Below are 25,939 nucleotides of genomic sequence, written 5' to 3' on the forward strand. Positions count from 1 at the left end.
CAGGGTGGGAGAGGGTCTGGGGGTGGCATAGTGAGGACAGGCAGAGGCTGTGGCAGGGTGGGAGAGGGAACGCCCCCTCCTGGTTTGCTTGCCCACAGCCTGATCACCATGAAGGCAGCCCAGGGAGGGCAGGGCTGGGCCTTCCATGGAGCCGCAGGTCTCCGGGGCTGTCTCAGCCTCAGGAACAAAGAGCTTGAGCCCTGAGGACTCTGGGTAGCTCTCGAGTGTGCCTAGCAGGGACCCACTCACCCGGCCCCACTTCCCATTGCTTCCTGTCAGACTCCTGGAATGGGGCATGAATGGTTTCTTCCGTGACAATTTTGCACATCCCACCATTGATCCAAGCCCTTTAAAAATGACTTTCATTCTTGTCTGGCATCTTCTCACTTCCTTCCTACACCTATGAAGTCTGTGCCTTTGTCAAGTCAGCTCGGACTGCCCTTCCCCCAGCCCCTAGCCCTAGGTGGCATTTTTATCCTCTCACTGTAGAGCTCACCAGGCCACCTGGATATCTCATTATGGTGGGAAATGAGAGCTACATTTCCATTTGGCCGTGTCTGTAAGGGACACGTCCCTGGCCGCCTCCATTCCTGTGCACACTGGTGGGGTTCTGCTGCAGCAACTGTGACTGGCTGCCTGTGGACTTGGCTGGAAGCCCCAGGGAGTCCACTCTGGGGAGCATTCCTTCATGGATGCCATGGCGCATACATACCCTGGCTTTCTCACCGGTGTGGGGCAACTATGAGGCATGCCCTACACAGGCTCTCAGAGGTCCCAGGTGCCCTCAGTGGTAAACTGTTCACAAACACTGCGGTGGTCACGCATCTCAAAATCCTTGGCTCAGGGTCTGTCCCTAGGAGAATTCAGCCCAAGTCAATATCTTACTCCCATTATCCATAGGATCAAGACCCAAATCTTTTGCCTGCCATATCTCAAATTAGACCCAGACTCCATGATCAGCTCAGGGCCTGCTTTGGGTTCTCTTGCAAGGGAAAACCAGCTAAGAATCATTTGCTCTTGTTTTTTCTCTGACCACTGGCCTGATCGTTAGTTCTGGGTCCCCACTAGCCACATGCCCATCTGTTACCGTCTCCCTTGACCCCCAGCGGGCAATCTTATTCCTTTGTTCCCTGCCATGAGCTTCTCTGTCTTCCTGGAACAACTTCATCCTGTCTTCTCCTCTCTCGGGCAAGCACATCCCACCACACCCAGCATGGTCAGCAGCTCTTCTGAGAAGCCATCCTCAGCTGCTCTATCAGCGCTGGAGATGCCCCGTCACGCCCCTCGGATGCATTGCCCTTGCCTCTGCTAGAGCCCTCGCTACATGGCTGGCCATGGAGACATTCATCTTCTGTACCTGGTGTGTGAATGAAAAAAGGGTCTGTCCCACCTTGACCGAGAGCTTCCGAGGAACAGGGCAGTTCCCTAATTCTTTATACTCCCGGAACCACCTGCTCAACCAGGGCAGATGGGGTCCAGAAGATTCGCATCAGTAACTCAGCCTTCCCTTGACACAGAGGAGCTGGGGTGGAGCTGGTTTCCTGGGGAGGCAGGCTCTAGAGGATGAGGATCAGAACAGAGCAGGAAGGTGGGGGTGGAGGGAAAAAGAAACAGAAAAACGTGCAAGTCATAAAGCAGCAGGGAGCCCTGCAAGTCATTAGATAATTAATCAAAGTGAAAAATCAGAAAGCCAGCTTTGGCTGCCATTATGGGGTTGCAGCTGCTTTTGGAGTTTGCTTGAATAAAATCTTTATGAAGTTCACGTTTTGTCTCTAATTTCCTCCCTTGTTCTCTCCCATTCTGGGGCCTCATGTTCGCTGACTCCCAGATGTGGTGATAGGTGGTGGCAGGCACCTGCCCTCCCCCACCCCCCACGCCCCACCCCCTCCTGCCCAGTCCAGGCTTGTCTCAGCCCCTCTCTGCCCTGGCTCCGGTTCAGCTTCCTCGGAGCTCTGAATACCCAAACCCATGCCTCTTCCCATCTTTGCACCCTTTTGGGCTACAGACCAAGTCAGGAAGGGATCTCCTGGAGCCTGACTATTCTCCTACAGAACAGAATGCATTCTGGAACCCTCCAGATGCTGGCCCCTGCCCCACGGTGTGAGAGTGGGCTGGGGTCCAGGTGGGTGGAATGGGGCATGAAAGGTGTGGTCAGGCAAGGAGGTTGGTTACTCAGTGTGTACACTGTCAGACTCATCTTTGCTTTACAGGGGACTCCGTTTCTTCATTGGTAGCCTTGATTGACAAAGACCCATTATATGGAGAGTAAAGAAATAAAGGCATTGAGCATTTCCTGAGTTCCAGGCACTTTTGCATATATGATTGAGTTTGCTTCTCACCACAGTGTTGCAAGGAAGGCATTTACTGAGGAAGGAGAGAATGTAGAATTGAAGAGCTTACGAGATGTCAAAGTTTGCAGAATGATTCAAAGAGGCAAGGCCAGAGCTCCCAACCAGGCTTCTTGTTTCTAAAAGCTGCCAATCAATATAACTCTGAAATATTGAAATACAGCCCCAACCCCAACCCCACCCCACTGCTGTTGTAGGGGAGAAAAGCAGTGTATTTTCCTTACCCATTGCAAGGTTCATGGCTGAGACCCCGTAACAAAAGACAAATTAACAACAGAAAAGTGCTTTTAGAAAAAGCCCAATATAGAAAAAGGTCCCTATTGCCCTTTATACACTAGTCACCCACTAGACTCAGCTCTGTGGACCTGGGGCCACTTCTTGATCAGCTGCCGATGCAGGAGTGGCACCAGAGGGTGTGCTTTCTGCCTGGGACCCCACACGTGACGGAAAACACTGCCACCTCTTTGTGGAAAGTTTTTGCAGGTTGGATTCCCTGGGAAGCAGACTCCCAGAGGGTGTTTGTGTGCTAAGGAGGCTGGGTGCCTGGGGAAGGGGAGAGGGAGCAGGCATGGGCAGAGGGAGAATCCAAGCTGCAGGGCAGGCCAGTGGCAGCCCTGGCCCCACGGGGAGCTCTGGAGCTAGCAAGGCCCTTTCACAGTGGACCTGCTTTTGACCCAGGTGGCTCTTGCCAGTCCCCCAGTCTTGCTTAATCATTGACTGTGGGCTGCCCGGGAAAGGACACGGCCTTGAGGGAGATGGCTCTCTGCGGCTGAGTCAATGGCTGAGGGGCCAACAGCTGGGATTGTCTGCTGCTAACACTGCCCGCAGCTGCAGAAGCAAGTCCTTCCTTGAAGGGGGATCTGGGTGGTGCATGGCAGTGTCCACCACAGAAGGGGTCCCAGTGCCCCCAGGAGTATAGCTGCTGTCTCCTGGGCTCATCTGTGCTTTGGACGCGCTTGCATTAAAGCGTTTATGGTGTAAAGTGATGGTTATTGGGCCTGCCAGCCATCATCACTAGGACAGAGGCTGTGATGACACGCTCATATGTCTGTCTCTAGCATGGGGCTCAGAAGGGGGTCAGGAGACGCATGTATGGTCTGCTCAGGTGCCCTGCAGCTCTGCAGCATGTGCCGTGAGCCTGCCTTGTGAAGCCACTGAACTGCCCCCTCATACCCCTGGACCCCAGCTCCTTTTTAGGGGCCTGCCCAGTGTAGAGCTGGCCTCTCCCCGCTATGCCTTTGGGGTACCCACATTTTGCCTGCCTCTATTTTGGCCCCCAACTCCGCAATTTCAAGGTTATTTTCCTTTCTGGGGCTCTTTGGCTGGTGCTTGGATCCCAGGGACTGAGTCCTGGATTCTGGGAGTGATATGGGGAAGGAGAAAAGGGAGTTGCTCGTGGGCACCCATAGTGGTGCCAGCTCATAGAAGGCTGGGGTGGTGGTCTTGGGGCTTGGGCTCGGCCTTCATCCGAGGTTTCACTCTGCAGGGAAGCAGCTGAAGACAAAGAAGCCTTGTTCTGGGGGGACTCAGCAGGGAGGCAAAGGGTCCTTTCACAGCATCTTCATCCCTGCCAGGGAAAGCCGGGGCTGGCTGCCATGTGGAATGCATTTGCTGCTGAAAACCACAGCGAGAGCCATGGCAGTGTGGGTTGGTCAGGGCTGCCTCCTCGAGAGGCACTGGGTCTTTGTGGGGCAGCCATGGAGTACGGGGTGCTGACAGTATCAGCCTGGGTCAGGGGGAGCCCCCAGATTGATCTGCCCCCTGCACCCCAGAGAAGTCCTGGGGTGAGAGTTCTGGGCCTGGCCTACCTGGGCAAGTCTTAAAGCCTCCTCAGCCATCCGTTTCCTCCTCCTGCCCTGCCCACCTGGCAGTCACGGGAGGCTTAGTCATGCGCTTGCCTCAATGTCTTCTGTGGGTCTCTGTTTCCCAGGCTGGTTCCTGATTTGCCTTGACTGTTCTCTTCTCCTCTCTCTTCTGGACTGTGTATCACTCACCTTTGAATCCTCAGGGCCGGAAAGCAGAGGCTACGTCCATGTGGTTCTCCCAGGCTCCTCTCTGTCCCACAAGCTTCCCACGCCCATTTCTATCTTTGTGATTTCTTCCACAGATTTTATGCTTCCAGCTTTCTCTCTCTTTCCCATGCCCATCCAAAGTTTGCCCCCAAGCTGTCTCTTGAATGCCACCTCCTGTGTGAAATTCACCTCTACACTCCAGCCGCCTGTACTAGTTAGTGAATGCCAGTAGGGCAGAGCACGTGATTTGCTTTTGTTTCAAGGCATGCTCATTCTTTTGCCCAGGAATCTTAACTCTTCATGGCAAGAATAACATGATAATGAAGATAGTAATAGGTAGCTGAGGATCAGAGAGGTTAAGTAACTTGCCTAAGGTCACACAGCCACAAAGTGGCAGAGCTGAGGCTGGATGGGAGCTGCCTGGCTCTGAAGACTGTATTGACATTTGCTGTGCTTTCTCCCTGGGTCGCTGGTACTCCATTATGGCCTTAATAGAAACCACCCTTCAGGTTGTTCCGGTTGGAGAGTTGGTGTGAAGGCAGATGAGGGCCCTTAAGAGGCAGGCAAAGCAGGGACTTGTGGCCAAACCTCAGTTTCTCATGCCAAGAAGACGTTGGTACTGGGACTCTGAGGTCAGACCCACACTTAAAAAATTGTTGCTTACTTCCCTTTAGTTCTGCACCCCAAGAACTTGCTTCATTTCTTGCTCTCAGTGCAGGCGTTCCTCTCGCTGTCTCTAGCAACTTATGCTTCCTGTGAAACCTCATCCAGGTAAGTTTTCACTTCACACTGCAAAGAATAGCGGGGGGTTATTTTTTAGAAAAAACTCCTCAAAGCTGAGCAGTCTTCCACTCCTGGGCAGACAGCGGGAGGCCGCAGGGCAGCAGTGCCTGGAGGAGCTGGAAAACATTCACTCCATGTATAGATTTCCACTCACCCCTGACTACAACCACTTGCGGGGGTGAGTTTCAATATACCCTGGTCATCTGAATCCACTTATGTGTCTGTAATCACAGGGGCCTGGGTGTCTTTGACTCCTTCCTGCTCAGCCTCTCCAGGAATTTGGCACATAGGAATTCTTGGGACTCTCCTACCCTTTTGGAGAGATTCAACGCAAACTGCCTTCACAGAGCCTTCCATTTATTCCTCACTGGGGCAAGGAGGGAAGTGGGGTCTCTCAGCACCTACTATGTGCCAAGCGTGTTGCTGGGTGCCTTGAGATCATAAATTACAATTCTTACATTTTCTGCAACAGGTTGGTTTGTCAGAAGCAGATGCTGAGATGGAGTTTGGAGCAGAGATGTTTATTAGGGGTTAACACCAGGGCAGGGATGGGGATAGGGGAGGAAGCAGGATGTGCAGAGAAGTCGTTGAACTGTGACACAAGCTCTACAAAGCTTCAGTCATCCCTGAGTGGAGTGTAGAGCAGGAATTGTCCGTCAGTGTCTAATATTGGGCCGGAATGACTTGGGCCTATATACCCCCATCTGGCTTTGTAGCTGGATGCAGGTTGTCCTGGGAAGGCCGTGGGAGTGGTGTAGCTCTGTCGCCAAGCCAGATCCTGAAGGAGCCAACACATGGGGGTTGTCTGCTGACTGCAGCCCCAGAACTGGGGGCTGTAATGGGTCCTGGAAGGGGAATCTAGGAAGTGCATCTTTGTGTCTACAATATATGAGGTAGTCTTCCTATCCTTATTTTACTGATGAGGCTCATAGAGGGTATGACTGCCTGTGGCCACACAGCTGGTAAATAGCAGAGTCTGGATTTGAACCCAGGCCTCCCTGAAGTCAAACCTCATGCCTTTTCTGTGAAACAGAACCATGGGCCTTGGGGAGGAATAAGGAGCATGTAGTAATGTATAACACTTGTTTCTAGAGTTGCTCATCAGTGTTTCTTTTGCAAGTAGGGGGAGAAAAAATTGTGTTCTAATAAGCAGATGACAGGTAGCAAAGGACAATGTGTTAACCCCAGATGCCTAGGAAAAAGCTTTGTAACTCCAGAGGCATGGAGGAGTTAGGCACTACATTCATCTTTGCAATGTGCCTGCGATTTGCCTGCATGGAGGAAAGGAAAAAGTACGCTAGGGAGCAAGTACAGCCTCAGCAAAGGGATGGAAGTTGGAATTGACAAAGGCTGGACAAGGGAAAGTGGGCAGAAGGGCCTGGTTTGATGGGAGCAGTGCAGCCAAATAAATGAAATGGGACTGGGACTGTGAAATCCAGTTTCATTCTGCTTACCTCCACAAGCTTTTCTGGAGCACCTACTATGTGCCAGGCAGCTGTCAGTCCAGAGGAGCCCTGAGCATGCACACAGCGGGCCAGAGAGTGCTCTTCATCCCCGTGCCGAGAAGGCCTCAATCATCACTCTGTCCTCTAGGCTTTGTAACTGGAGCCAGAAAGTCCAAGCCAGTCGTAGGGATGTGCCCCCGCCTGCAGGGGCCACTGCAGAAGAAATGCTGAGGTCAGCCCTGCCTGAATCTAAACCCTCCTGGGATTGGGATGAGTCATGGAGGGGCCCTGCTAGGGATGTAGGAGGAGGGCCACTTAGCTTCTCTACCTGCCGTGGTGAAGGGAAGGCTGCTAATGCCGCCCTTTGTGTCCCTGGGGAGGACAGACTGAGGCTGAAACCAGTCCTCAAACATCCTAGGAGCCCTCAGGGTGAGGCCTGGGGGACCAGTCAACTTGGGGGTGAGGAGGCGGGAGAGTACGTGCTGGGGACAATGCTCCCTCTGGCAGCTTCCAGGTGGTGGGATGTTACACACTTGTAAAGCAACAAAAATAAACGAGAAGCAAATGCACATCTTGATTTGGCCTAAGAGCTGCCTGGTAAAAACATTAGAAACCACCCCCCCCCCCCCCCACACTGTTACGGGTTGAATTATATCCCCCTAAAAAGATATGTCGAAGTCTTAAATCCTGGTGCCTGTGAATGTGACCTTCCTTGGAAATAGGGTTGTTGCAGATGTAATTGGTTAAGATGAGGCCATGCTGGAGCAGCGTGGACCCCCTGATCCAATATGACTGGTGTCCTTATGAAAAGGGAACATTTGGGCACAGAGGAAAGACGAGGCGAAGACACAGACACTGGGGAGAAGGCTGCGTGAAGATACAGGCAGAGGCTGGCATGCTGCAGCTGTAAGCCAAAGAATGCCAAGAATTTCTTGCCCCCATCAGAAACTAGGAAGAGACAGGAAGGATTAGCAGGAGCATGGCCCTACCCACATCCTGATCTTGGACTTCTGGTTTCCTGAACTGTGAGACAATAAATGTCGGTTGTTTTAAGCCAGTTTGGGGTACTTTGTTATTGCAGCCACAGGAAGCTAATACACTTGCCATCAATGTCACCCTTACTTAAGGATATTCTAACTCCCAAGGTAAGGGTGACAATTTCAGGACACCCTTCGAGTTGAAAGCATTTCACTTTATGAAAAAATCTACTCTGGGGACCTGTTTCTCTCCACTCAACTTGGACCAGTGAAAATGCCATCTCAGACCAGCCCCCATTCCCACACTGCTGTAGCTGAAGGAAATGGCGGAGGGCATCAGCCACTGTGGTCCTCGTGGGTTCTTGCCCTTTCTGGGCCTTCGTGTCCTTGGGGGTTGGACCATTAAATTTCTTTGCCCCCTCTCTCATCTGAGGCAGGGGGATCTGTAGGTGGAAAAGCTGGGTGAGGGCTCAGGTGCCAGTGAAGCATTCCTTAGTTACTTCTTGCCCCGGAAAATGCACATCCAGCACTGTGGGATGTCCACAAATTTGAGAAGGGGAAATTGGCCATATTGAGGGCAGCGTGAATAATGCTTGCATCCATAAGACGCTCAGACGGCACTCAATGAGCACTGGGGAGGCAGAGATGATGATCCCCATCTTCCAGGGCCTAGGAGAGAATGACCACTTTGGACTAGGATGCAAGAATAGGTTTTGTGATTGAGTGCTAGGATACGCACCTGAAGAGCATCCATACTGGTGGCCCGTGAGTATGCCTGGATCCATGGTACTGTTGCCTGTGCAGTTTTCAGCTTTTAGAGCTACCTTCTCAATGTATCTTCTATGGGACATGTGTTCATTGTGATGTTAATAGAAGTTAGGTGGAAACATGATTTAGTGGTAAATTATACCGGAGAAAGATTGGGTCAACTAGCCATTAACAGATTTCTCTCCTGCAGGACTTCTCAGAGCCTTTAATATGCTAAGATGCATTGTCAGAATGCAGTCTTTCTAAAATTCAATTGACAATGGAATTTTTTTTCTCTTAAATATGACATATCTCCTGGGATTATTTTCTGGAGATTATTCTTTGGAGACCATTCTTCTAGAAACTAGGGTTCTGGCTGGGTGCGGTGGCTCCTGTAATCCCAGCACTTTGGGAGGCTGAGGTGGGCGGATCATGAGGTCAGGAGATTGAGACCATCCTGGCTAACACGGTGAAACCCTGTCTCTACTAAAAATATAAAAAAGTTAGCCTGGCTTTGTGTCACATGCCTGTAGTCCCAGCTACTTGGGAGGCTGAGGCAGGAGAATCGCTTGAACCTGGGAGGCGGAGGTTGCAGTGTGCCGAGATCACGCAGTACTCTCCAGCTTGGGTGACAGAGCGAGACTCCGTACTTAAAAAAAAAAAAAAAAAAAAAAAAGAAACTGGGGTTCTGAAGTTTTCTAGGCAGTACCTAGTACCCTATGCAACTTCATACTTAACCTTTCTTGCCAAATGCAGAATGATGTCAGAGTTGACGGTGACGATGGTAGGATGAGGTCATGATTATGGTAGTGATGAGAACATTGGTAATGAGGGTGGGTAGCTTGTTTTAACTTTAGTAATCCCCAAGAAGAAAGAGCTCCCTACTCAGGTGTTCGGTATATCCATGACATTATTAGGCTTTAGAGAGTTAATGACCTGGGCTGGCAGCAAAGAGATGGTGCCTAAAAAGTCAGGAATGTACCACTTAGGGAGGTCTGTAGGCTCAGGACTAATAAAGACCTTAGCAAAATGGGAAACCCACTAGGAGTGTGCACCTTTGTATCCTGCAGCCTCTGTGGACACAAATGCAATAAAAAACATACGATTTTCATCCCCAGGATTCCAGGAATGGTGAGTGGGTGGGTAGTGTTGTGAAGGTTGAAGGTTGGTGGATTCACTCAGAAATGAGGCTGAAACACGTGTGGCTGCTTCTGAGCACGTGTCCTCTCCATTCTCAGCTCAGTCATGCTGGAGAAAGCCAGATGATTTACAATATGGTTAGGCTTTGTGTCCCAACCCAAATCTCATCTTGAATTGTAATCACCATAATCCCCACGTGTCAAGGGAGAGACCAGGTGGAGGTAATTGAATCATGGAAGCAGTTTGCCCCATGCTGTTTCCGCGATAGGGAGTGAGTTCTCACGAGATCTGATGGTTTTATACAGGGCTCTTTACCCCTTTGCTCAGCATAGCTCCTTCCTGCTGCCTCGTGAAGAAGATATCTTGCTTCCTCTTCACCTTCCACCACGATTGTAAGTTTCCTGAGGCCTCCCCATCCATGCTGAACTGTGAGTCAATTAAACCTCTTTCCTTTATAAATTACCCAGTCTTGATCAGTTCACGATAGAGGTATGAAAACAGACTAATACAATTTACTAACCCCCAAAGTGACTCGGAGAATTGTGAAGGCTGCAGTAAAGAAGCTGGTGGAGGTTTTCATGGTGGAGGAATGGTACTGAGGTAGGAGAACAAGGAATTGAGGTGACCAGGGGTTGAGGCATGAGCAAGGGAACAGCAGGTGCAGCCAGTTCGTATAGGCAGGAGAGCAGCAGGTGCAGCTAGTTCATATAGGCAGGAGAGCAGCAGGTGCAGCATATAGGCCACATCCTTGCTCCCATGATAACAAGCTACATCAGCTACTGATTGGTCACAGGCCAATCCTTCATGGGGCGTGGCCAGTTGGAGGCCTTTGGGAGCACCAAAGGGTGTTGCTGGATTCTTTTTAGCTTAATAAAAACCCTAATTGAAGAGGCTATTGAGCCCGCTCCCACTCTGTGAATTGTCTTCAATAAATCTGTGTTTTTGTTACTCTGTCTTGTTGCTGACAGGGGCTGACAGCAAGGATGATAATGGTGGTAGCAGATTATAGTGAAGGCTAGGACAATGCTCATGGTGACAAGGGTTTGTAATGGGGGTGACAGCACAATGGTGGCAGGTGTGCAATAGGTGATGTGGCAGTGATGGGGATGTCCCAAGTTGAGCTACTGGCAACCACAATGGGGAATCATGGTGACCACTGGGCACCAATAAGATTCCACAGTGACTCCCTATCTTCACAGGCAGGACAGGCTCTGGGAGGTGAAAACCAGCCTGAGGAGAACGAGACCTTGCCTTAGAAGGCATTTAGTTGTCTTCTGTGTAGAAAGGTAGCCCTTCACTTTCCCCATAAATCAGTCCCATAAACTTTCCACTTTGCAATTTGCAGGTAGTCAGCCCCATAAACCACTCCTGACTGGGAAATGGGGCTTGAACAAATAAATCACACTTATTATTCACGTCAGCAACAATGTCATCATTGCACAGGAGTCCAGACCTGGACTGACTTACCCAGGGGACGTGGGCCACTCACCTCAATATTGTTCAAGTCAAGCATGCCATGATTCAACACTGTATTTTTAGACAGAGGCCCTTATATCAAAGTGACATAATTTAATAGCACTCTTCACCCTCACTGGAGTGGGCCTCAATGGGGGCGGCAGACATATGGCTTCTCTGGGAGAGGGGGATGATTCTCAGAGGAGGCTCGTGCCCTTTTCCTGTGAGAAGACCACTGTCAGGTCTCCAACCTGTAATTCACCCCGGCGCTGCCACTGACATGGTACTGTGTACACCAGCACAGCCTTGCTCCCCTCCTCCTGCACATGCAGGAAATACAAGCTCCTTCTCTTCAGCACGGCTTAGCCTGGGCCTGCGCCAGGGTGGCCCCTGGTCCCCTGAAGGTGGTGAGACAGGTGATGGCTGCCTTTGGGTAGATTTTTAGCATCTTGTGTAACACATTCTGGCAAGGGCTGCCATTTCCTCATCTCAGGCTTGCTGTTTGTGGGTCCTTGTTCCTTGAGCAGAATGCTTGGTCCGTGCCTTGCCATCGTTTGTATGGATAGAGCTTTCACAACTGGCCACAACTTTCTTAGCACAAATCTGAATTCATGGCAGCAGTTTAATTAAAGCCATCTCCCTGTGTTTCTTCATGTTGTTATGCAATGGGGCAAAGTGATACTAGGGTTGCCCTTTTTCTTTTCTGGGAGGATCCCCTCCCCTCCCCTTTCCTCCCCTCCTGGAAAAGTCTGAGTTAGTTAGCAGTGTATTAAAGTAGGCATCGCATTTGTAGATGTATCAGATATTTTTTCATGATCTTCAATAGTGTCTGGCCCTTTGGAATTCCAATTAGTTGGGGGTATGGGGGAGAAGGGTCTTGTTAAGATGTCTAGAAATGAAAGTATTAGGAAAAATCTCTGGTTTTGTAAATTAAAAGCTCTGGAATATATTAGAATCAGATATTTTTGGTTTGGAATATAAATGTATAATATATGGAGAATATGTTTTGGGTCACTTTAGGCATAATTTGGGAGGGCAGAACCGGTGCATGTTTGGGACTACAGCACTAAGGGAATGTCCACAACAGTTTCAATGCCATGAAGAACAGGCGATGTACAAAATACACAACATTTCTAGTGATTGTAATCTGACTTTTATTTTGAACTATTTTAAAACATAGTATACTGGGAGGTATACCATTACACCCCAAATGATTAACCAGCCTAAGGCAGTTATGCTAATTCCATCCCTCTTGCCAGAGATTGGCTCAATGACAGGCAGGTATAAGCCAATCTGGGTCAATGAAAGTCAAGGAGAGGCTTGCTCAGAGCTTCTGAGTAAGAGAAGCCCATCCCACCTGCCCTTCTCCCATCACGCTGGATGTCAACATGAAAGCTGTGGTTTGAGGTACTGTTGTCAGCCATGTTGGGGCCATGAGGGGAAACAGCATTAGAATGAACCCTGCACTGCTGCTGACAGAGCAGAGAAATGAAAAGAACCTGGGTTGAGCGGCTGAATCTACCAATTTTGATCCCTTCCCTACTTCCGGACTTTCTGTTCTGTGAAACAATAAATGTCACAATAGTTTAAGCAAGTCTGGAAGAGGGTTTCTGTTACCTAAAGGGGAACCATCCTGACACAGCTATTTAATAATGGATAAGCATTCATCATTACTAGCACTATTGTAAATGCTAAGGGGAGATGAACAATAGAACACATAGACAGTCCCAGCTCTTCAGAGTTCTCAGATGTTTATTGGAAAGGTGAGATAACTACACGAAGCACAAATACGGGAGGGCTGGAGAACTCTTGTCATTAAAGGGCCAGATAGTCTTTGTTGGGACTACTCAGCTCACCTGTTATAGCACAAAAGCAGTCATAGACGACGTAAATGAATAAGCATGGGTGTGTTTCAATAAAACTTTATTTAGAAAAACAGATGCTTGGCCAAGTTTGGCATGTGGACAATAGTTTGCCAAAGCCTGCTCTAGGAGACATCTATAGGACTATCCTACAGACATCTAGAAGACAGCTATAGAAAGGAGACATCTATAGAAAGGAGCCATCTATAGGGATTGGAGTCATGGGAGAATTCCTGGAGGATGTGCTGGACAGACAGAATGGAAATGAATTGGCTGCACTTCTACATGTGTGCCTTAAAAGCCTATGCTATTTCACTCTCTGATGTGATTGCAGGGAAAAAAAAAAAAGCCAGAGTGAGTATCATAATCATACCTGACAGTCTCCCCAGAGGTAAGCTAATTCTGCAGAACTTCTTCCCCCATTTCCCAGTGATCAACCATGAAAAGATCAAATATCAGTAGGTCACATGCAGAAAGACTCCCTGCCAAGTCTGCCTCCTACCTGATGGGCCAAAGGTAAGTAGCAGGCAGCCCAAGGGTATATACATCAGGTTCTTTATATTGGAGCATTGAGACCAAAGTGTCCAGGTACACTTGTGAATCTTGCATTAAGTTCTGGATTTTTCAAAAGCCGAAAGGTTTCTTGGGACTTACCTCCAGTGGGCCATGTCTTGGGGAGCTTGGGCCACAATGGCTGGGAGAGCTGGTTCTTAAGGGTGACCTTGAGGATTTGAATAAGAGGCAGGTGAGCACAGGTGGGTTAGAACAATGCTGTCTTACCCCATTTGTGCCACTGTAACAGAATACCACAGACTGCATAACTTAAAAAGAACAGAGTTTATTTCTCACAGTTCTAGAGGCTGGGAAGTCCAAGATCAAGGCTCTGGCATCTGGTGAGGGCTGCTGTCTCAAGATGGCACTATGAATGCATATTCTAGAGTGAAGGAACATGGTTTCCTTATGTGGCGGAACGCAGAAGGGAAAGAGGACCTAGCTCCTTCTGTCAAGCTCTTTTACAAAGGAATTAATCAATTCTGACCTAAACGCCTCTCAACACTGTTGCAGTAGGGATTAAGTTTCCAACACATGAATTTTGGGGGACACATTCTGGCCATAGCAAATGTTATAAGCGGAGGCTTGGATGGGGACCCATCAAAGTGCATGAGGGGAAGTCTGATGGATGATACCCTCACAGGCTATGCTGGTGGCCTGTTCTCCCTTGACATCTTGAGACAAGAGCCTGAAGTTTAATTTGAGGAAGTATCTAGCACAATGATACCCATCTGTATTGACCTACAGGCATAGGGTCTGGGAGCTATTAAACAATGACATTGATATAGTTTACAGGGCTTGGATGAGGAGGGTGACTGCACAAATCTACCTTTCCTAAATATGGAGCAAGAATTATGATGAAAACACTGGTTAGCAGTAACCAGGGGAGAGAGGCAGTGAGTGGGAGGGAAGAGCAAGGCTGAGAGAGGGAGGACCCTTTCACACTTCAAGGAGTGGGGCAGGGTGAGGGTCACATGGAGAGGAGAGCTTCCAGGAGGCCAAGGTTTGCAGGGGAAGGACTAGCATTTCTGAAATGGACAAAATTGCACCCAATGGTGAGAACTGGCAAGCCCCTCACTCCTGCCCCCCTAAAGGCTACCATTTAGGGGCTTAAACATTTCCATTCATGTTTTCTTACTTCCATGTATAAACACAGGCATACTTTGGAGAGAGAAGAAAAATAAACCAAACTGCTGAGTAATACCCTTTTGAAAAGAAATACATACTTTCAAAAAGGACCGAAACAACTTGTGGAAGCTTTGGAAGGGTGTTTTCTTATTTTTAAAAGCTCAAGGGTTTTGGTGAAATCAGTGTTGTTTTCTCAGGCTCCAAAACAGATTAACACATGGGCAGCTTCAGCTTGTGGCTCAGAGAGACAAAAGAAACCACAAAAATAGCTTTCTAATAATTGTCCCCAAATATGTCTGTCAAGGGCTGGTTAGTGCCAACTCCCCTTTGCTAATCAAAACTCGAGGCGGAGGCGCCAGCTCCCCCCGCTGCCATTTGATGTCCCTCCGGTTACTGTATTTACTCTCCTTCTCACTCCCAATTGCTTTCTGAAGCTTTCATCTGCTCCAGCGCCCTGCTCTGCCCGTCTCGGCCACTACCGCTGGGGTTTAAGGCAAACCTTGCATCTGGTTTCTCTTTGCTTCTTTTCGCCTTTACTTTCATGAGGAGACAGACGGTTGCTTTATTAACTCCCTGCTTTGTTTTCTTTAGGGTTTTCAGTTGTTTTAATCTCCGCATCAACTATCCCAATCTGCTCCCTCACCTTCCACTCCACTGGGCTCTCTGTGACCTGGCACTTGGGTCTTGTTTCTTGCCAGTTGGGTCTAGTGGTCTTGTTGATTCGTCTTGGCTGCTGCTGCAAACTCGGCTGCGGCCCTCAGCGCTGTGTGGCTTCCAAGTCCTCATTGTGAAGGTCTTTTCTTCTTTGTGTTTCTCCATGCAGGGATATGGGTTGTTTATAAACTTCAGGAGAGCTTACTTTTGAAAGGAGAGAATTGAATTTCCTGGGCTGCATGCTGAGATGTATTATCTGTGGAATTCCTGTTTGAATGACTGGCAGGTTTCTGAGCAGTGGTGCTGTTTCCAGCCTGGTCTGCTCTTCAAGCTGTGTACCCCCCTCTGTGTGTGAGCAGAACCCAAATTGAGCCCAAACCACTCCATCTGTTCACCACCTTTCTCTCTCAAACCTTGTCCTTTAAACCTAATAAAGAAATAACACAAAAGGTCAAAGCATGGAAAAAATAAAAATTCTCTACAGTTCTTCACCAAGTTATTAAAATATTGCAGTTGTGTGATACAGATTAAGAATATTGATTGCTGGCTGGATGCAGTGACTCACATCTGTAATCCCAACATTTTGGGAGGCCAAAGCGGGTGGATCACTTGAGGTCAGGATTTCAAGACCAGCCTGGCCAACATGGTGAAATTTCGTCTCTACTAAAAATACAAAGAGTAGTCGGGCATGTGGCACATGCCTGTAAACCCAGCTACTCAGGAGGCTGAGGCAGGAGAATCACTTGAACCATGGAGGCAGAGGTTGCAGTGAGTCGACATCATGCCACTGCATTCCAACCTGGGTGACAGACATTCTGTCTCAAAACAACAATGAAACATTGATTGCTCTTAAGCCTTATTACCAGTCCTCTAAATTTTTGCTACTCAAAGTGTAATTCCTGGACAGCAGCATCAGCATTTTCTGGGAACTGTTTAGAAATGCACATTTGGGCTGGGCGTGGTGGCTCACATTTGTAATGATAGCACTTTGGGAGGCCAAGGTAAAAGGATTGCTCGAGTCCAGAAGTTTGAGATCAGCTTGGGCAACATAGCAAGACCCTGTCTCTACAAAAAGAAAAAAAAAATTAGCCAGGTGTGGTGGTGCACGCCTGTAGTCCTAGATACTCAGGAGGCTTAGATGGGAGGATTGCTTGAGCCTGAGAGGTCAAGGCTGCAGTGAACCATGATCACACCATTGCACTCCAGCCTGGGCACCAGAGTGGACTCTGTTTCAAAAAAAAAAAGAAATGCAGATTCAGGCCCCACCCCAGATCAACTGATTTAGAACTTGCATTTTATAAAGATCCCCAGGTAATTAATGTGAACATTAAAGTTTGAGAAGTCTCACTTTCATAACCTTTAAAAACATTTAATGAAGCATTATACCAAGAGAAAATCGGCCAAGTACTTAAACGATCACCAGGTCTAGCATGAAAACTGTGGTCAAAATATCTAGATTGTGCCTCTACTTACAGGTAAGTCATTGAGTTCACTTGGACTCAGTTTTGGGATGACAAAAATGCCTCCCTCTTCACCTACCAGGGTTGATGTAAGAATTTTTGGTAGTGGTTAAGTGAAACAAATGGGTTAATGCATTCTGTGAAGCACCATAAAATGTTAGCTATTACAGTTTACACACTGCTTTATTCTAATTTGGGGGCATTCTAGTTCTTCCTTGCCAGAGCTAGCCAAATGCAGATATTAATTGTGAGAAGCTACAGCAGTCATGGTGCATCAGGGACAGCACATGTCAGAAGACCTCATCTGTAAAGGGGGATAACTGTGAAAGGATAATCAATCTTGGGGCCCCCAAATCACTAAGCTAAAGGGAAAAGTCAAGCTGGAAACCGCTTAGGGCAAACCTGCCTCCCATTCTATTCAAAGTCACCTCACTGCTCACTGAGATAAACACATATCTGACCACTTCATTTGGAGAGGGTGACAAACTCAGAAGAATACAACCATTTGTCTCTTGTCTACCTTTGACCTGGAAGCCCCCTCCCCGCTTGGAGTTGTCCCATCTTCACCTCGAGTTGTTCCACCTTTGCAGATGGAACCAATGTACATCTTACACATATTGACTGATGTCTTCTATCTCTCTAAATGTATAAAACCAAGCTGTGCCCCTACCACCTTGGACACATGTCATCAGGACCGCCTGAGGCTGTGTCACGGGTGCACGTCCTCAACCTTGGCAAAATAAGCTTTCTAAATTAACTGAGACCTGTCTCAGATATTTGGGGTTCACATAACCATAATTCCTACGTTAGGGGACATTTGCCTTGCTGGCCCAGGGCATGGGCACACAACTCAGGCTCAACTAAGCCTACTCTTCCTCCCAGGACTCTGAACCTGAGACACACGATACAGAGACATGAGGATGGTGGAGAATTTGTTTAGCAGCAGCAGTGGTGGCAGTGGCACTGGTGGTGGTTACCGTTTAAAACCAGGTCTTGGCTTCCCCTGTCTCCTGTTCATTTTCTGAACATTCCCTGTAATTCTCTGAGATGCCCAATATCCTCTTAGTAAATTGCTTTTCTGCTGAAACCACCCAGGGTTGGTTTCTCTCACTACCAAGAAGCCTGAGTGGTAACTCCACCCACCTTACCGGCTTGCCCTGAGGAATAAAGAGGCAATGCATGCCAAGCCTTGGCACAGTGGATGGCACCTGGAAATGCCCCATTAGTAGCAGCAAAAGTGAACAATGCATCCACTTTTGTTTTAACTTGATAAAGCCTCGTTCTTTCACCATTGAATTACAAGTTGTGACTTCCACTAACTCCTGAGCAGCTGGTCATCTTTACGTTCTCAAGGCGAGGAGCTCAGCCACCTGGATGTGCTTCCTTTGCTCTTGGTCAGAGGCCAGTTGTTGTCCCGGCCCTCTAAGGACAGCACTAAGATCCATCCCACTCTTTTCTGCCTGCAAAACCAAGGCTGACTGGCCCCCCAGACTTCTCCCAGTGCTTCATCCGATTTGCCTATGAGCCAACTACTCCAAAGGTGTTCAGGACTATCTCTCCATTTCTTTCTTAACCTGTCAAGAGATGGGTTACCAGATTCCCTCTATTACCGCTGATAAATTGAAAATAAAACATTTCATCAAGGCCACAATTTCTTGCTTGTGGTCAAAGCTAACAAGAAGGATCCCACCAGGAACCTAGTAGGATAAATTACATGATTAATGTTATTCCTTGGTTTGCCAATGTTGAAATCTGTTCCCGGTAGCCTTATTTCTCCTGCTTTATATCTTTCCTTCCAGGGCTGTACACTGGTGTTGCCAGTCTTAGGGAAAGTGGAAATACCTTGTCATTATTTCTTTGATTCCAAGACATGTCTCCCTCCAGTAAAAAAAGAGAACAAGATCACAGTATGGCATTTATTTATTTGCAAAATGGAGGCAAGTGAAAATCTTGCGTTGAAATCTTCTGAGAATTCAGGTTCTCTTTTGAAATGGTGACATCTTGACATTGAGAAACACTGCCTTAGAAACCTCCAAGTTATGTGAAAGCAACAGTTGCTTGGGTGCCTCATTTGATTTCTCTTTGTAAACTCGCAGCTTTATGCGAAGACATTTATTTCATCTCTGACTTATTTGTTCTGAGTTCAACCTGTGCCTTGCTGAAGGAGAGCACAGAGTCTGAATCTCCTGCACCCTGCCGTTTGCAAAATGGAAAAGTGTTAACACCTCCCACCTTTTGCTGTTGCTTTGTCTTTCCCCTCTCATTAAAAATTTTAGTTTTAAAAACCTGAGCAACCTGTGCTCTAGAGAATCTCCTGTGCATCTGCACCGAGAGACCTATATCTGGCAGCATATTGTTTAAAACAGCAAAAGACAGGAACCTCCAATATCCCTCAGTAGGAGAGTGGACAAAACATATCATTCATGCAATGGAGTGCCATACAAGAGTGAACATGAATGAGAATACAGCTACCTACAATAACATGGGTAAATGTTAGAGACATCTACCATGGATGAGGAAAAGCAGCTTGCAGAGGGCTGCGTAGAGCATGATGATGATTATTTTTCTTGGTAAAGCTCAAAAACCAACCCAAGCAAATAGTAAATAATATGTTGCTCAGGGCTAATATGGAGGAGCTTTCCAGGGCTTACCCGTATCTGCATTTCTGTGCTCTTCTCCTGGGCACATGGAAGGATCACATTTCTCTCCCCTGGCAGCCAAGTGAGGTCAGGTAGCTCTCCTGGCCAACGGGCTATGACTGTAAGGGGCACGCGTCACCCCTGGGCTGAGGCAGCTCATTGCGGCTGAAGTGATCTTGCGGAATGCCTCATATTTAGGTGATGGCACATTAAGGTCAAAGCAGCCTGGATTGTGGAGTTGCTGCATGAAGGATATGAAAGTCAGCTGAACCTGCAGTAGGTAGGTTTTCTCTTGAGCAAGAAAAAAATTTTGCTGTTCTGTTAAGCAGTCAAGATTTTAGAGTGTTTTGTTTCCACAGCATGACCTAGTCTGCCCTGGCCAACACAGATACATACATAAAAGTTACCAGAAAGGTGAGAAAGAGAATAATAAACCCCACAGTTCAGGTTGTGACTATCCTGGAGGAAGGCAGATGGGTTGGGAATAGGAAAGAACACACGGGGAGCTGCAAGAGCGAAGGTATGCTCTGATTCTTATTTATTTATTTTTAGAGACAGGGTCTCACTATATTGCCCAGGCTGGTCTCAAGCTCCTGGGCTAAAGTAATTCTCCTGCCTTGGCCTTGCAAATTGCTGGTATTATAGATGATGTTCTGATTCTTGAAGTGTTCATTGTGTAATTAAGCCTATATAGTTTATACTTAATGTAAGTGTCAAATATTATGGAAAACAAAAGCTTAAAACACTTTAAAATAGTTTAAAAACTGAACAGCATTAAAGGCAGAGTCTATGTGTCAGGTAAATGGGTGCTCAGTGTAAAATTCTTTCAATTTTGCTGTAGGTTTGGTAATATTCATAATAAAATGTTGGATTAAAAAACCCTGAATGGACTACAGTTACATTAAGAACTTTTTGAAAAAACTTGCCTATAATTCATTAACTCAACACAGCAACTATTTTTGATCTTTTGAGCCCTTATCTCTATAAATACAGAATTTTCATATATGTGCTCACAGTATATATAGTATTTTATGGCTTGTTTTTTTTCACTTAACATTTTATCATCAACTCTTCCCCAACATTTATGCTTTTTTGGTGAGTGCATTCATGTTTGGGAATTACTTCCATCCCAGGCAAGTGAGGGCATCCCCTTCCAACCTCAGTCATACTCCAAAAGCCAAAGATACTTTTAACTTGGTGTAAGATTCAACAAAGCTCTAACACACACTGTTCCATCTGAAGTTTTTGTAGGAGATGCTATGTCTGTCTGCCAACTACTGTTCCCTTGAGATAAAGGGAAGGGAAGCTCTTTAAGACAAACTGGGCAAGTAATAGCATTCTCCACGTCATGGTGGCATGCCTGTTATATGTTAGGCCGGGGGTCCCCAACCCCATCACCCCACCCCCATCCCCACCATGGCCTGCTAGGAACCAGGCCTCACAGCAGGTGGTACATTACTGCCTGAGCTCCACCTCCTGTGAGATCAGCGGTGGCATTAGAGTCTCACAGGACCGTGAACCTTATTGTGAACTGTGTGTGCGAGGGATCTAGGTGGCACACTCCTTATGAGAATCTAATGTCTGGTGATCTGAGGTAGAACAGTTTCATCCCCAAACCACCCCTCATCTTCCCCAGCAGTGGAAAAATTGTCTTCCACGAAACCAGTCTGTGCTGCCAAAAAGACTGGGGACAGCTCTGTCAAGCAATGCCAGGGTAATCTCCTCCTTGACTTTTCTCCTTCAGTCTCCCTCTTATTACTGTATCTCACCACTGTCTCAAAAAGCAGCCCAGGCTGGGCGTAGTGGCTCACGCCTGTAATCCCAGTATTTTGGGAGGCCAAGGCAGGAGGATCACTTGAGGTCAGGAGTTTGGAGAGTAGCCTAAAGTAACATAGTGAGACCTTATCTCTGTAAAAAAATTTATTTTAATTACCTGGATGTGATGGTGTGTGCCTATAATCCCGGATAGTCAGGAGATTGAGGTGGGAGGATTGCTTCAGCCCAGGGGTTTGAGGCTGCACTGAGCTATGATCAAGCTACTGCACTCTAGTCTGAGTTTTTTTTCCTGGTTATAAAAATTATTCATGGCCAAATACACAGAAATAAAGTCGTCTATCTTTTTATCACCCACAACTAGACTGCTGCTAGTAATTTAGTTTTTTAAAGAAATGTATGCTTTTTAACAGTCTCCTTGCCTGAAGCCAAAGCGTTAAAAACAAGACCATTCTACTCGTTCAATTTCTACCCTATGCCTGCACATCCAGGGCTCAGATGAATTTAACATTAGTACTGGATGGCCCATGCTTTTTATCCATGTGGTAGCTGTAACAAGAAGTCTTCCCAGCCATCATTAAGAGAGATTATTTAAAATGTCTTCAAGTATATGAAAGGCTCCTCCTCTCAGAATAGCAAACAGCTGTTCACCATCTCCAGTGAGCCTGGAGCCAAAGAAAGAGACTAAGTGACTGGGGCTCTGGGCAACTCCTGGCCCTAAACAAGGAGGGCAGACAGTTCCTGAAGGGTTCTAGGTGAAACCCACGCCCCATGTCACTTGGACTGTCCATTTAGCTGAGACTGGGTTATTTTGGCTTGAAACTACGGAACAAGTTCCATTCTCTCTGACTTTTCAGGAGAGCTTGCTTGGTGGTTTGCAGTGAGAGGGTCAGGAGTTACCTAGTTCTCTGTAGGTCTTTAAAAGTAGCTCATGGAGTTTTCATCTGAAGGGCTTAAGTATGGTCTTGTTGAAAGGCAGTGGGGTGGGTTTGTGGCCTCTGGGGGTTCTCTCCACACAGATTTGACTTTGCTATTTCTGCCCTCAGCTTCCTTTCCCAGAATTCAGTGCTCCTCTGTTCAGCTTCTGATGGCCACCATCTTGCCTGCCAGTCGTCTAGTCCCTGCCATCTCTCCTGGAGGAGGCCTGGGTCTATTATTCCACCAGTTGAAGGAGTATAAAACCTCTGGCTTGGAGCAGTATGGGTGTCTGTTTATTCCATGAACCTTTATGAATACCTCACATGCACTCCACTCAGCACCAGGGATCTTGGGTGGTAGCTGACAGCATAAAAATCACAGACTGGGGAGCCTTGAGGCCATCGTAGCAAACCTCCTGATTTTACAGGTGAAGAAGAAAAGGCTAGAGAGGGCATGCCACTAACCCAAAGTCACAGCAAAAGAGAAATATAAAAAAGATGCTCCTCTAAAGGATTTTACAGTCTCAATGCATATCGTGCACATCTTGGTAGATCATACTACCTACTCATTTGGAGCTGAAAGATTTTAGAAGATTATGAGAAAACTCAGGCTGGAAATGCATGTAAATAGAGACCTAAAGCCACCAAAACCCAAGTTAAAATGACTGTGTTAAGAAGGAATTCCATGTAAGGGAATATAGCAGGTGCTGTTGGTGCCCGTTAATACTCCTTGGTCCTTATTTCAATATGTGCTAAGAGCATTTTACCACTTTGTACTGAAAGCACTGACAACTGAGGGCCTGAAGGCTCTTTCTTAGCATGCCTGCATAGTGAATTGAAAATTCCCAGTTCATGTCCAGGAGCAGCCCTCAGCCATTGATAGATGGGAGTTGGAGGATAAATACCCCAGCTCCTTTGCCCATAAGGTAGGTAATTCTGAGGTATGGTCTACTTTTTCTCCCAGAATTCCCCTGTAAGGTTGAGCCCCTAGTTGTTACTCAGCTGCCCCCAGTGGTAACCTGTATATTGACACTTCCTTCATTGGCTTCATTTCCTTTGATGTCTCACTTGCTCACTTCCTTGCTAGTGTTTACTGGGGTTGCCTCCCAAATAAATGATGCCTACTTGAATCCTTGCTCCAGGTTAGTCTTTGCAGGAACTCTAACTCAGGAGGTATCACCACCCATTGACCTATTTGAGCATTTGCCTAAGACTGTGCCTTCACAGAGAGATGGTTGTTAGCACACAGGACTCAATATGAAAACCTACAGAAGATGGTTTGGGTGTCTATTTTGAGCCAAAACAAAAACTGTGCAGGCACCCACACTCTTCCATGTATTTATAACCTCAAGCAGTTGTCCTTGCAAAGGGGCAAGAATAGATGGGTAAGGAAGCGTTTACTGAGCACCTACTCCATGCCAGGCTGCGCTGCATACTCCATGTGCAGTAGAATCTTATTAAGTTTGTAGATGAGCCTTGTGAAATACTCATTGTTAGCCCTCATTCTACAAATGGGAGAAGTGAGGCTAAGCAAGTTGCTGAACATTGCCAGTAAGTGGTAGAGCCCAGATTTGAATCCAGTGCTGTCTGATGCCAAATCTGGTGCTTTTCTGTGCTCTCATGCTGCACCCTAGAGCTTACAAATATGTGCATCAGCCATGACCCTGGACTTGTGATGCCATGCTGCTGGCAGTGGCATTTGTAACCACATCAGCAGTCCATAAATGTGCTGTCTTCCTTCTCCCAAAACAAGTCCCCACGGCAATGATCTTGCACATCTCCTTTCACACACACATGCCCCAGGCTGCCCTTTTGTGGCTCATTTTCCTTTTTGTTTCACTTAAACCTTATAGGTCACATGTGCAAATATTCCATAGCAGGAAATGAAGAAGGCTGGAGGCAAGGGGCCCCAAGCGCTCCTCAGGTGGGGGGACCCTAGTCATTAGCAAGCCTTTGGTGCCTCTAAAGATGCCTGTGGTGTGACCGTGTGTGTGCAGTGGGTTAATGTTGGCTGAGCTGGTCAGGGGGTGGGGTCAGTGGAAGAACCCGCAGAGTGCGGCTGAGCCTCAGCCACCCCAGCATTCCCCACATCTCCCCTGCAGCCACATCTGCCTTGTTTTGTGGCAATGTTGGCTTGAGTCTCATTTCTCTTCAAGTTTCTTAAGGGCACTGGCTGAGTCTTCTTTAGTGCTGTGCCACGGAAGAATCCAGAACATTCTATTAGCAACAATAGACATCTGCTGAATGATACAACTATAATGACATCTAATGATGTGGCTATGTTCTAGAACCAAGCTTCATGAGCATGAGCATTTTTAGGAATAAACTTTAGGTTGCTATTACGTTGTTTTGACTATTGTTATGAAAATATTTAACAGAGAAGTATAATAAATACTTTTTAATATAATGAATAGCCTAGTGAATGCCCATATAACCATCACCTAGACTTAGCAAATAGTATTTGCCATATCTGATGTAGCTCCCAGAACCCAGGTTTCTTATCTACTCTGATTACAATAATGATACCATCTTGTGGTACAGGGACATCTTGTCAAGCACATCATGGGGATAGTATACACAGAGGAGCTATGTCTCAGGACCTTCAAAGTTGTCTTCACCCAATCCCTCTATACTTACTGAAGACCTGCTATGTGTCAGGCCTTGTAGAAGGCACCCAGTGACAAAGATGAGGAAGCCATGGTCCCCATCCTTGGGGCATTCACTTCCATTGGAGATTGGGAATAAACTTGTAAATAGGCAATTGTGTTGTGATGTGCCAAGCCCAACATTCCATTTTATAGTCCCATAGACCGAGAACCTGAGAAGGCTGTCGTCTCATCTATAGTGAGCATTACTAGATTCAAGTTGGGGAATCACGGCAGGGACTGCAGCCCTGCGTTCTACCTTTGCTGTTACTTAGCTGCATGGCCCTTAGCAAGTCACTGGCCAGGTCTGGATCACAGTTTTCACATCTGCACGTGAAAAGGTCAGGCTGAAATATTTCAAAGGCCCCCATTCAGATCCAAGTTTCTGGAACATTTTATGGTGAAGTATTTAACCCGCCTCCCCTCCTAACTCTGCTGTTTTGCCTGTAACCTCCATTCTGAGCCAGAGCCTGCAGGGGTTTCCAGCTCTGCCTAGGTTCCATGATGGGTTCTAATTCCACCCGCTTGGAAGCTGTGCCAGGGCTAATTCTCCCAGTCAGGAATTCCTTCTGTGGAACTAACCCATGTCTCTATTGCTGCAGTTTCCATTAATTTCCTTTGACCTGTCCTTGGGGGGAAGCTCATGATGACTGGTAATTCTAGTTAATCCTTTAACTAGAAAAAGGAAACTAACCACCTAATAGGCCGAATGAGGGAATGACTTGGCACACCATCTGCAAAATGTAAACCTAAAATATTCCGTAGTATTCTCTGGGAGGCCATAGCCATTAACGCCCCAAGAGCCAGCTACTGCAGGTACTTCTCCTCATAGTGGGCACGCTTCTGAGCTGAGCCAGGAGTGGGCACAGGCAGGGCAGCCCGTGCCGTTTCCCCCTCTCTGCATGTTTGTGGCATAACCATCAAACCATTTTACTTGCTAAGGCAGAACATCTCCAGCCCCGTAAAAAGCTTTCTGACACCTCTCTGAGCTGCTGGCTTCCCCACTTTCAGAAGATGCCATGGTTTATTAATTCTCTGCAGAAGCAATAAGAACTGGGTATTGGCTTAATTTGGGGCCAATTTACTGTTATGATAGAAAAATTGGCTCTGTCTCCTCTTATTCATTACAGGGGCCTATAGTTCCCCCTTTAACCCCTCCTGTGCCAGGCTCTCCTCCAATCCACTTCTACTTGTTTGTCTTTGGGATGCTATTTAACCTCTCTGTGCCTCCGTTTCCTCAACTAGAATAATCATAGTACATATTTCATAGAATTGTTTTGAGTAAATACTGAATTACTGAGTTATTTTAGGGTCTCTCTCTCTACCAGAAACTTCAAATTGACACACTGTTTTAAAAAATCTGAGAATTTCACTTTCTAAAAATCCAGGTTTTCAGCTTCTC

The 25,939-nt window shown here is 47.2% G+C and overlaps 1 long non-coding RNA gene across 1 annotated transcript; it reads right to left on the reverse strand.

The window, feature by feature from the left end:
• Positions 1-18,470: 18,470 nt before the first annotated feature.
• On the reverse strand, positions 18,471-25,476 carry LOC126952487 (uncharacterized). Its single transcript, XR_007724917.1, has 2 exons — positions 24,530-25,476; positions 18,471-18,756 (listed from the first exon to the last, which is right to left on the reverse strand). It is a non-coding gene; the product is annotated as an uncharacterized LOC126952487 (long non-coding RNA).
• Positions 25,477-25,939: the final 463 nt, after the last annotated feature.

This window comes from Macaca thibetana, chromosome 4 (assembly GCF_024542745.1).
Source record: "Macaca thibetana thibetana isolate TM-01 chromosome 4, ASM2454274v1, whole genome shotgun sequence".
Taxonomy (NCBI): Eukaryota; Metazoa; Chordata; class Mammalia; order Primates; family Cercopithecidae; genus Macaca; species Macaca thibetana.